Raw genomic sequence first — 12,117 nt, 5'->3', positions numbered from 1 at the left:
CCAAGCATATAGTGTTCTAGTTTCCCCTTCAGTTTCTTCCATGGCCAGTCTTCATCCTTGACTTTAGTCCACTTCCCTACAAATATCCACTAAGGAGACCTGTATAGAAGATGGCCAAATTCATTATAATTATCAGAAAACAAAAAATTCATGTCATACTCATGATGGGTAGGAAGTCTTCTTGGAAGAAAGGACAGAAAGAATATGTTGAGCTTATTAACAAATGACCTACCAGATCATGTTACCAATTTCTAGCTTGGCCTCATCTGCATCATTAGTAGGGTTTATTTACACCAAACTCTAACGCTGAATTACCAAAAATAAGATGTCAGAGCTACAGCCTTAGGAGAATTACACTCAGCTGTGCCTGCAGCAGACATTAATTAAACAACCTACCAACTGCCCAATTCGATGAATATAGCTGTTCAAAGAAAAATCACCTCCAGCTTGAATGGAAATGCTCAAGAAAGCAGCATTTAAGCTAGGCTTTAAAGATTGAGGGAGAGGCACTGAAAAAAAGAAGGCTGTTTAGGCATTTCTCATTTTGTTAGACTTGGATTCATACTCTGGGCTGGAGTCACTTAACTTTTAAGGTAATTCTGTCTAGCTTTGGAGAAGGAACTGCTGTTGGTTAGATGTGAAAATTCAGTCTCAACTTGGATTCAGTAAATAAACTATGACATGATGGTACTCTTTTTATTTTTTTAATGTTTATGTTTGTTTGTTTGTTTATTTATTTTATTTATTTAGAGGGGGAGAGTGCAAGCAGTGGAGGAGCAGAGAGAGAGAGAAGGGGACAGAGGATCCAAAGCAGGCCCCATGCTGACAGCAGAGAGCCTGATATGGGTCTCGAAACTGCAAACCATGAGATCATGACCTGAGCCAAAGTCAGGGCTTAACTGAGCACCCCCCCTCCCATTTTTTTAAATACTTGTTTATTTTGAGAGACAGAGTGTGAGCAGGGGACAGGCAGAAAGAGAGGGAAAGAGAATCTCTCAGGTGACCTCCACGCTTATAGGCTAAACCAACTGAGCCACCCCGGAACCCCAACATGATGGTACTCTTAAACAGACGTATAACCTAAAGAAAAATTTCTCTCTGAGGGACAGTCATAACTAAGATTTCAAAGGTAGTTTGAGAAAAGCTCTTGAAAATCTGTGAACAGTGATTCACCTTTAAAAACTATCAAGATTTTCAATGATAACTTACTCTGATGACCCTTATCTGACCCCCCCCCCAAAAAAAATTGGAGGAACTGGATCTCAGAAAGTTAAGTGATTTGCCCAAGGTCATCACACATCTAAATATCAAAGGGGCTGAAACCGAACTACACAGGTCAGCAGAGTACAAAGTCAAGAGCTTTCATTTCAGCTGGAGTGGAAGCAAGGAGTTGAGGAAAATGGAGAGGATCAGAAATGAAATGTGTGACAACACCCAGTATGAATTAACTGATCACATAAAGAGATCTGTGATTATGGTGAGACAAAATGAGATGCAATGTCCTCTAAAAGGAAAGCATAATACAGACTTACTCCAAAAACCATGATTAAAACAGAAGACAATTAAAATACAACATCTCCTCAAGGGTAAACGGCATTCAATTAATTCAGTCAAATGTTTGCTCCTTTCTCTCCTGGTATTTTTCATCATTGTATATAAAAGATGGAAATTATACTCTACAACTACATTCTAAAAACTAATCTCTAAAAGTATTAGAAAGAATAAATTTAATTTGGCTTTAATTCTTGTGTTAAAGAAACTTAACATCTATAATTTTTACTCTAAATTCCCAACAAAACTTTATATAAATAAAACTTTTTTAAAAGCCTGCTAAACAATCACCAATTTGTTTGTATGAAAAATAAACTCAGCCTTGTAGCTTTTAGATAATTAATTCTGCAAGTTAGCAAATATATGCTGGAAAAAATAGCAAATTGACTTAAATGATAGTCTTTGTAGAAGCTGCCTCTCCTTTCCTAATCACCTATAAAAATTTACAGTGATGAAAATATAAAATTATTTTGCAGTAGAGAGGGAAGTGGTAAGAGGAAAATAACTATTTTAGATTTTAGAATTAAACCTAAAAATTTTTTTCTAGCTCAATTCAGTGTCCCACCACTATTCTTTCAGCAGATTCTACAACAGACCCAAGAATTAATTGTGATGCAAGGCTCAAAATAAGTGAGATGTGTCAGGAACAGGAAGCTAATACTGTCCCCTTTCTACACATGAAAAAGTACAGAAAATATAAGTTATCTCAGAAGCCATACAGCTTTCTGGAGATAGTTCACTTTTGTTACTTTGTCCCAAACAAATGAATGTCTTTAAAAATTTTAAAACATACAGAAAGTATTGTTGTGAGATCATCTGATACCTTACCAATTCAAAGCCCAAGGAGTAGATAGAAATCATTACAGATTGCAGGGATGAACTAATTGTATTATTGTCAGTCTCCTTAATGGACTGGAAATTTTCTGAGAGCAAGGACCACCCATGTCTTAATCTTCTTTATATTCCCAGCACTGGTATTTGTAGGTGTTTGATAAATGAACTCATAAAAGATGTATATAGTGTTCTTTCAATGATTATTGACATTCATTTTGAGATCATCTCCCTTTTATACTGATGTAACTGCAAAAAAATTTTAAGAAAATACATCTAGTTACTTATTCTTCTAATCCCAGGTTTTAGTTGAGTATAACCATGAACTAAATATGTGTAGGAAAAGGCATTAGACCTTAAAGGGGCACACAGAAAATTGGTGCAAAACTCCAGATTGACTAAATCAGGTTTGTTATTTTATCCATTAAATAGTCTAAGCAGATTAATTGGAACCAGACATGTGAAGATTCGTAAGGTTTGCTTTTTTTTGGTAACATCAGTTATCAAAAACAAAATTTATAGGTTATATTTCAGCACATCTAAATTAACAGTTTAAGGAAAATATGGATCTTGATAAATAATTTTTTAGAAGTGTGTGTAGGCAAAATGTTATGAGACTGGTTCCCTTTTCCATTACCAGATTTATCTCACAAAGTACTAAATTCGAACAGTCTTGCATAAATACTGCCAATTACCTACATCACCACAGATATATTTTATATAGAAATGAAATACACCAAAACAAAGATTTGTCTTCCTAAAGAAACAAATAGAAAGAAACTATACACCTCTGAGCAATTATCTAATGGTCACACCTTTAATCATAGCATCTGCAATAAAAGCAGTCTGTCCAGGTAACAACTTCAAGAATGAGACAACCTATTTTGGGCAGATTTCAATCAGAGGGAACTTCTTTGTCAATTAAAGAATACTGATTTCCCAGAATGAATGTCAGTGGCATATTAACTCAAATGTCAAGGCATATATTTCTGGGCTTATAACTAAACTGTCATGTGAAATCATTTTTAAGGCTTTATACTGGGATATACACATGGGCTACAAACAAAATAGGTAATGTATCAACAGGAGTGTTGCATTTTAGAAAAGATTTTAAAAACATGCACCATGTTTTCACTTTTTCACAATTCACTTTTTCAACCCAATTCCAGTCTTGTCATTGTACCACTATTAGCTATATATGCTTAGCCACTAAATATAAATACTTGGATATTTTTTGAATTGTCACAAAGAGCTCTACTTTTAAAGAGTTCAGAAGTGGGTATCATTGCTTGTTAGCTTTTGATAATAGTATCTAAAACCTTTATGAGTGGCCATAGGATAAAAAGAATAAAAAATACCACTTTAGTTAGGCTCAATGATTAAGTTTATCTGAATGTGTTACACTTAATATATATTTGATACAGTCACCTTACAATGTTATTCCACTTTATTGTTTAAACTACATTATTTTACACCTTTGGGCATAGTGTCAAGAATGCAAATTCCTAAATTTAGTATATGTAATGAAGAAATACATAAATCATCAGACCTATACATTAACTCCCATAGCCACCGCATCCAAATTTGTGTGTATGTGTGTGTGTGTGTGTGTGTGTGTGTGTGTGTGTGTGTGTAGCAGTTGTTTATGTGGGTGATTAGTTGATTTTAATTTAATAGTTTTGTTTCCAAATATTTTTATTTTTAACATCTTTACTATTTTAATATTGTTCTTCCTACCCAACATTTAGCTAAACTTCTGTTGACCTGCACAAATGTGTTTCTGATGTCTGTCAGCAAGTATAAAAGCATAATTTCATTAAAGTGTATTATATATGCTTGGGACTGAGAGAACATTATAAAATGAAGAAGTTTGGCTAAAGTTCAACTGGGCATCAAATAGCACTGGCAACAACTTTCTTAAACAGATGGTGTAAAATCTTGCTAACACAATAGTGTGTGCTTAACACAGGAACAATATCAAAAACAGATGTGCCACAAATGACCAAAGTACCAAACAGAAACAATAAACATGGATATATATTAAAAACGATGCCCTTGCCAACTGAAAAAAACAAAAGAAAAGAAAAGCAAAAGCAAAAGCAAAACACCAAACAAATGCATTTCCTTGTCAAATAAGAAATGCTACTGATATTTTTCCACACCAAGCTTGGCACACACATATTTTTCCCTTTGGCTTCCTCATATGCATTGATATTATACCTCTGTCAGGGTGGCTAAGATTAAGAACATAATTTTGTTAGACATGTTAAAAAAATTAATCATAGTAAAAGAAAATAAGAGACATTTAGCAGATCTGTGGGCTCCTAGCCATCATTTGAAACTGAAAATACTCTCATCAGCCCAGAAAAATCTCTCTCTCTCTCTCCTCTCTCTTCTCTCCCTCTCTCCCTCTCTCTCTCTCTCTCTCTCTCTCTCTCTCTCTCTCTCTCTCTCACACACACACACACACACACACACACACACCTTTTAGAAGAGTGTATACAGGTGCCTGGTCAGTTAAAAGGATTTGCCCAAACATTACACAGCAGTATTAAAGTACCAAGGGACTATGACTGGCACTGAAACTAAAGCCAAGTAGAAGAAACTCGAATCCCTTATACAGGCCCTCTGAGGCTGTAATCTTCTCCCCTCCCTGGATTCAGGTCAGGCCTACGACACCTAGGGCCTGGCCTGCCTATGTAGACACCGGTGCCTGGAGGAAGACTCTTCCACAGGCAACTTGGAATCCGCAGCGGGTCTCGCATCTGTATGTCCCGCGCTCAGGCCTTCTTCATTTCTCCCTCGGGCATCCCGAGCCTGTTCACTTAACTGAACAGCTCAGACATACGTTGTTCTGGCCTGGTCAGGCTTTGCCCCATTAGCTTGCTTGTGGTTGGCTTGGGTTTGGGGTTTTACCTCTTCATTTAACAGCTTTCTCTGGGGTACTAGGATGTGCACTCTGGGGCTTTTGAAGACGTGAGCAAGTTACCTACCTACTTACGGGCAGATACGGCTGAGGGGAAGAAGGGCTTGCTTGGGTCTTGGGCTTCCTCAGCAAAGAAAAGTCTCAACGTCCTCTGGAAGCCAGATTTGATTCCTGGAGACAAACGTTTCGCATTTGAAACTCAACCCTCCTCCCTAGGGTCGCCCACGGAAAAGGGCGCGAGGAGGGCAGTGGTCAAACCCATCAACACGCTGAGCCTGACTCAGCCTGGCGGGGAGTAGGCATGGGAGCTCAGAGCCGCGGCCGTCCTCCTCCCCGGGTTTGGATTAGTGATGTGGGGGTTCACGCAGGGTCCCCGGCCTGCCTTGCGGCCCAGAGCACGTTTCTGGGCTTTCTCCCTTTGCTGCGCGCCGCGCGCCCACACGCTTGCGCCTCCCGGATGCGCCGCGCGCGGCGGGGTGTTCCCGGCTAGTCCGGGGTTGTAGCCTGGCTGGGACCAAGACCCACGGGCTAGAACGCCGCGAGGAGCTGCGTGGGGAGTTGCCGCCAAAGACCGCCGCCGGCGGGGAAGGGCCTCAGCCCCCACAGGAGGCGGCCTCCGAGCCTCCGCCTCGGGCTAGGGGGGTTACCAAGGAAATACAACAATATTTATGACCAGCAGGCGATGAGAAAGTGTTCTCCCAGCACGCGATCTATCCCCATCCTCCGTCAACTTCTCATCCCTCTAGTCCGTTTCCTCCGCGGGTTCCACACGTGCATCTGAGCCTTATATAACTGACCACGGACCAAGGGCGGAGGTCAGGTCCCTGCAGCCTCGTCCCCCGCTCACCCCCGCTCCTGAGAGAATTCCGTCTTCCAGGACTCCAGGAGAAAGGGAGGAGCCACACGACCAACCAGCCAGGAGTGGGGACTTGGCTTTACACTCTGCAAGGCTCACACAATATCCTTTACATAAAGCAAGGTTGAGACCTTGGAATAGGTTTGCATCCATACTCGGCTGCTAATTTGCCATGACAACTTGGCCCTTCTCTCTGAGCTTTAGGTTCCCCATCTGTGAATTGGGTATCCTGATATATACCTCGTAAATTATAACGCATTTGAAATCTGGGCGATGTGAATGATATATAATAAATGATATTTCTTATCATAAAAGGATAGCTACATACATGTACACATTCATCTCTAAAAATTCAAAGGCTTTTTAGGAAAAGAAAACATCTCAGCCAGGAGGGGGGGCAGTGTAAATAATTAGATATTATGGTTTCATTTACTAACTGCTTTTTCCCCCCACCCTGATATTTGAAAGACAGATTTACATGGATTGATGCTCATATTTCTTTGATACCAGAAGTTTTCCCCACAATATCCCTAAAATTAATTATTGCAGGATGGCAGAAGTTTTCTGAAAGGAAGAGGAGGAGGAAACCTTGAAAAGACACCTGTGTACTAAAAGCCTCCAAGAAACTGTTGCCTATTGTTTCCGATGACTTTGAAATTCAATAGTAAATGCAAACTATAAAGCGCTGAGGCAGGTCAAGGCATTATTCCTGAAAGATAATGAACTTGAAGGCACCCTTTTTTAAAATGCCCTTCTGAATCCTCCAGAGGAAGGGGTGACTACTCAAAGGAAATTGGGATTACATTCTTCTAAAACAATTTTTTGCCACGTTGGTATGTTTGCAGCAGCTTTGACTCTGTTGTGCAAACTTTCTTGGTTTGTCTGGCAAGATACTCGGGTCTTCAAGATAAAGCGTGAGTGTTTTCCTCCCTTAGAGTCAGCATAAATTCAACAATAAGGGGGCTGGTGCAACCATCCCAGATATAGAGACCTCTTCCAGCCCTTTTCCAGAACTCAGGGCTAATTTCTGAGTCCTGCAAGCTACTGTTCCTGCTCAGGACCTGTTTCTGTTGGAGACCAGCTGGGTCTGGGGAGACATTAGACCAAGCCACCCAGGCACTCAGGACAGGCAGTTATGACCTGGCACTGAGACGGGATTCATCCTGTTTAAGACTCCATCTATTGCCATGAATCTCCTCCATGTTCTCCTGCTGTTTTGCAGACTGAAAACAGGGGTGCATATTCTTTCCAGGCCAGGGAAGACTGAGAGCACCAGTATTTGGCTCCACATGACCTTGGCTTCCATCCTGACTGTCCACCCCAGGTCCCCTTCTTGCTCTGGGGCAAGCCAAAACTTATGCTGACTTATGTCTGGCCAACACCACACAGCATTTCCAGGTATGCAGTCAGAAAGGGGCCATGGAAGCTTACCTGGCCACTTTCACAATATTCAGAAGTTTGCACAAATTCAGAGGACTCGGGGTGTTATGGAGATTTCTGACGTCAACTCCTAACAGCCTCCTCCTCTGTAACTGAGACTCAGACCCTGATGGTTTCTTAGACACCCAGAGTAGGTTTCCAATTTAACTGCAAATATTGAAGTCCGAAACACCCTCAAGAAGGGTGGAAATGAACCATGATGCCAGAAGACCCAATGGAGTTGCAAGTCTCTCACCCTAAAAGAAAAGGAAGCCCAGGAATTCCCTTAATTTAAATTGTCAGAATCTCCATGCCCTTCCTGCCTCACTCTTCTAAGGATTAAAAGATTTGAGTTCTGGACAAGAAAGTCCCAATGTAAAGAAGTAGCAAGATAGAACTAAAAACACACAGGCTGTACCTGCCAGCACATACTTTCTTTCATTCAAAAAGCCATCCTTTATTGCCTGGTGCCAGGCACTAAACTAGGTTTCAGAGAGTCAGGAAAAACACAAGGTTCCTGCCTTCAGGGTGCTTGCAGCCTACAGGAAGATCTGGTGGGGTCAACATTATTCACCCATTTTGTCCGGAAAAGTGTTTGCCACTGAAGTGGCAAAAGAAGGTGCCACGAGATGACCTGTGCACAGCCAGAGCAGGGCACCATGGGCTCTGCTGCATTCCACGCAGTGACCGGAACTTTGGTCCAAGCCAAAGGAAAGTTCCAGAAGTGAGTGAGGTCTTTGCGACACAGGAGGTAGGGAGAGCTGAGTTCACTTGTTCAATCCAGGCTTTGATCCACTTCCTGACGATTAGCCATTGGGTTCTGTAATTTGCAAAGAAGAGAGAGATTTTTACCACCCAATTAAAGGCTCGATTCTTTTCCCCCCTTTGTGGCTGGTTTGACACTCCAAATCTTTCCATGGAATTTAACCTGGGCACAGTGAAAATGGAGGTAGGAAGAGGGCGCTCTTTGCCACTGGATACCAGGTGCCCTGTATCTGGGGGCAGCCTGAAGCCACAGCTGGTAGCTGGACCAACTGTGCTGGAGCTGCAACCCAGGCCAGTTGGACTATGTAAAGAATCATCTCGGGGATCCATGATGGGCGAATGAATCCATTAATTGAAGGTGTCTGTTTTTGAACTCCCCACAAGGAGGGCAACCCTGGGGAATGGTTAAAAGGCAGGACTTGAACTTGGCCTGTGGGTTCGAATTTCAGCCCAGCCTGGTAAAATGGCCTTAGGGGAAGTTACTGAAGTAGGGTTATACACCTCAGCACCAGTGGGGCATTTGACAAGTAATGAGCAACGACTATGATTACCGCCACTTTCACAATAATCAGAAGTTTGCACAGACTGACAGGAGTCAGGGTTCCAAGCATATCAATGTGCCAGATTAACCCCCAAATAAACAAATGACAGAGGAGGAGGAAAAGTTTTTCATTGTGCCTTCTTGGGCCAAAATGCCATGGTAGAGTGGTTCCCAGCTGCGAGCTCTTCTCCAGCATCTATGTAGCTCTGAGGGCCCTGTTTGGTATTGGCGACCGGATCTGTTGAACTCCTAGAAATAGACAACTGGAAGCCAGGTGGATGCCGAGGAGCACTGGCCTCCCTGTCCTCTTCAACTGGGGAATGAGACCTTTGGCGACGCCTCTGCATCCAGACCTCTCTTAGGGCTGCAAAGGAGGACGCAGGGGGGAGCGTAAGAAGATTAAGAAGAATCTACTGCGCGTTTGGTGAACACATTTCAACGTCATTAGTGCTGTCATCTCCATTTTACGGATGAGAAAGCCGAGGTGTTAAGTTATTAAATTGCTCTGGAATCCATTATAGGTTTGACTAATTTCAAATCCCATACTCTAAGAGCACGTTGCCTAGCTTCTTAAACCTTGAGCTCCCACGAATGGACACAGGCAGTCAGAAGTAGGGAAGAAGGAAGGGAGGAAGAGAGAGGGGGAGGAGAGGAAGGAAAGGAAGAAAACACTGCCGCATTTACAAGAACTAGTCTCCTGAAGCAGAAATCCATGTAAAAAGTTATTTAACTTTTAAAAAAGTTTGTGTTTCAAGATTATTCCGCAGGCCTTTTTTATAAAAAAGCATCATTTTACCGGAAACATCGGAAAAGCAACGACGGGGTGTGGCAGTGTTGTGGGAAGATGTTGTCGCCGAGATTGTGGGCAGGACCGCCCGGGTTTGCGTGGGGCGCACCCACACTGGCTAGCAACAGGAGCTGTGTGTTCTATTATCCAAACCGGATCGAACTCCACGAATAGGAGACTCACACAGCCCCACTCAACCCGAGAAACACTCTCAGGCGCCCATGTTTTTGCCCTTAAACTCTGGCTTCCTTGCTCCCTGGCCGGGGTTCAGTACGACTCTCAGGGATCCCCGGGGAGGAGGAGGGTGAAGGGAAGCCTGCGGGCTAGGCTTTCCGTCCTCCTTTAGATTAGTGGGCTCCTGGCTAGATCCGCCCTGTGAGCCTAGTAGGATGTACATTAAAACACAGGGCGGGGAAAATACGGGGAGGAGGGTTAGAGAGCTGTTGGGTTTTGGGTTATTGCGGGTTTTTCCCCCCCTCTCTCCACCTCCTAGTTCGGTTCTTACAGACTTGTGTGGACAGAGGTCTGTAGAAACAGGTTAGAATCAGGTTTCCCCTGGTCCTGCCGCGTTGCTTATTCTGAACGGTAAAAATGCATGTAAAATTAGCTGCTCCAAACCACAAGTGTGCGTAAGGCGAGACTGTGGACTTGGAAATATCACAATGGGTAAATAGTGAGAAGTGGACTTCCGCGCTTTGCGCAGTAGCATTTAGTCCGGAGCGTCCCAGACTGCGTCTTGACAAATTTCGGGCTCCACAGGTCTCCTAACTCTTATCACTGGTATCACTGGTCCCATCAGGCGAGAAACGCTTCCCCGCTCTCCTTCCGCAGAGGACTGGGCGAGTTTACTCGCGCTCTTCAGGGACGAGCTCACCAGATGAAAAGAAACACCGAATCCACGCGTACTACCCTCTCGGACGCAGAACTTGGCTTTCAGTTGAGTCTCTAGAACCGCAGGAGACCACTGGCCCCGGCAGGCGACTGCAGTTAGCGAAACGGACGCCTGGCTGGGCGGCAAAGCCCAGGAGGTGTCTGCGCTCCAGTGCGTTCCCGGCTGTCCCGCGCATAGCACGCTAGCCTCTCTCGGAAGCCCCGTGAGCCTCGGCCGGGCCCGCAGTGGGGCAGAGACCAGGGGGTCCCAGACCGAGGCCCTCGCCACGTTTGGGCGTCCTCCACTGGCGTGAATAAACACGCTCCTCACTTCCCCTCAGAAACTGGGTGACAAGGTCTGAGAAGAAGCCTGGGACCGGTAAGTCCCAAGGTGAGCGCGTTGCCCGCTGCTCGATCTCCGAGGGATGACGCGGTTCTGAGCTGCGCCAGTCTGGAAGAAAGCCTCTGGAAGCTATCTCCTTCGGTCTCTTTCCAAATTAGTATATTAATAATGGTTAGACGGGGTGGGAAAAATCAAAGGAAACACTCCAATCCCTGGACCAACTGTGACCTTCGCAGTTTCGGAGCTCTCTAGGCTGACTTTTTTACCATCAAGGGTAAAGAGGTATCCACAAGAATCAGCCAGAAGCTGTGCCTTCTCATGGGCGCGGAGGTCTTCCCTACCTCACCCTCTCACAGTGCTCTGGCCAGCCCCAGGCGCTGGACCCCGGGGGCCGCCAGCGAGGGTCGCCGGCGGGGGAAAGCGTAGGGGTGCGACTACTGGCTCTGGTTCTGCGCCCTCGGGCCCAGGGGTCCCGGACGCGTCTGGTTTGACCGCACTTCCGCCCAGGCCCCAGCTGTGCCTCGCCCAGGTCTCCGCAGGTCTGGCCCGAGCGGGTTCTCGAAAGCCGGTGGAAGGCTAGAAGCCAGGGCGCGCGCGGATTCAGGAAGCCAAGATGCCGAAGGTTGCTTGAGGAAACTCCAGGTTAAGTTCCCTCAAACATGTGGTTACTCACCGCGAGGAGCTCAGAGGCAAAGGGTTCAATAGTCAAGTTGGTGGGGACTTTCCCTACTTAAAGTAATAATTTGCTAATTCGGATCTATTGCTTTTAAATATCGAGTTCCAGAGACCTTTGTCAATGCAGGCTTAATTTCATCCTACTGATGAAGGATGTTTATAAACGGCTCCTGTGGAGGAAGCCGAGTGTGAAAATATCAGTTTTATGCCTTTTGATAAGAATAACCGAGGTGGAAGGCTTATTAGGCGATTACAAATTTCGCAGCTGCTCGCCGCCCAATTAGGCAGCTCTTCGCGGTGAGTGGAAACTGTAGGGGTCAGAACGGGCTGGTGTTCCCGCTCTCCATTCCTGGACCTCCAATCAAGGCCTGGCTCCCCGAGACCCAGACCCCTTCCCTGACGCCCTCCGGGTTTAGGGAGACACACCGAGCGCCTCCCAGCTCGCCAGGGCCTCCTCCCAAGCCTCTCTGAGTTTTTTTTGTTTGTTTGTTGTTTTTTTTTTCCCCCCTGAGCCTTGCAAAAAGCCCTGCAGTCCAAGGGTTAGTCCCTTGGG

The sequence above is a fragment of the Lynx rufus genome, unplaced genomic scaffold (genome assembly GCF_022079265.1).
Source record: "Lynx rufus isolate CCGP_SWC_20201006 ecotype Redwood Valley unplaced genomic scaffold, mLynRuf1.p SCAF_2, whole genome shotgun sequence".
Taxonomy (NCBI): domain Eukaryota; kingdom Metazoa; phylum Chordata; class Mammalia; order Carnivora; family Felidae; genus Lynx; species Lynx rufus.
This window is presented reverse-complemented; position numbering follows the sequence as displayed.